Source organism: Pygoscelis adeliae, unplaced genomic scaffold, assembly GCF_000699105.1.
Source record: "Pygoscelis adeliae isolate BGI_AS28 unplaced genomic scaffold, ASM69910v1 Scaffold113, whole genome shotgun sequence".
In the NCBI taxonomy this organism is placed as follows: Eukaryota; Metazoa; Chordata; class Aves; order Sphenisciformes; family Spheniscidae; genus Pygoscelis; species Pygoscelis adeliae.
In genome coordinates, this window is record NW_008825108.1 from 8,487,064 (window position 1) to 8,487,378 (window position 315).

Consider the following 315-nt stretch of genomic DNA (forward strand, 5'->3'; position numbering starts at 1 on the left):
TGTATATGATTTCCACCTCATGTTAGAAGAAAAACATTTCCATAGTTCTTATCAAAACCAAATCTTTCCCAGAGGCAAGCTGAGCAAACAGCGGGGCATGCCAGAGACGGTGTTTTGGTACAGAGTGATTCTGTAAGTAAATAGGAAGGTTTCCACAGACTAAACGGCAGAAAATGAACAACAAGAACCTCCAAAGTGGATGCTTTTATCTCCATTCCAAGGGAAGAGAAAGACAAAACATTTCTGGAACAACCACAAGGAGTAGTGGCAGTCCAGTGGTGATGATAAAGACATGAAGTTTAGGAAAATATTCCA

General features: G+C 40.3%; 1 protein-coding gene across 1 annotated transcript in view; it reads right to left on the bottom strand.

The window, feature by feature from the left end:
• Positions 1-315, bottom strand: part of HMGA2 (high mobility group AT-hook 2) — a 123,487-nt gene that overhangs the window by 114,525 nt on the left and 8,647 nt on the right. The gene's annotated exons all lie outside the window — the stretch shown is intronic.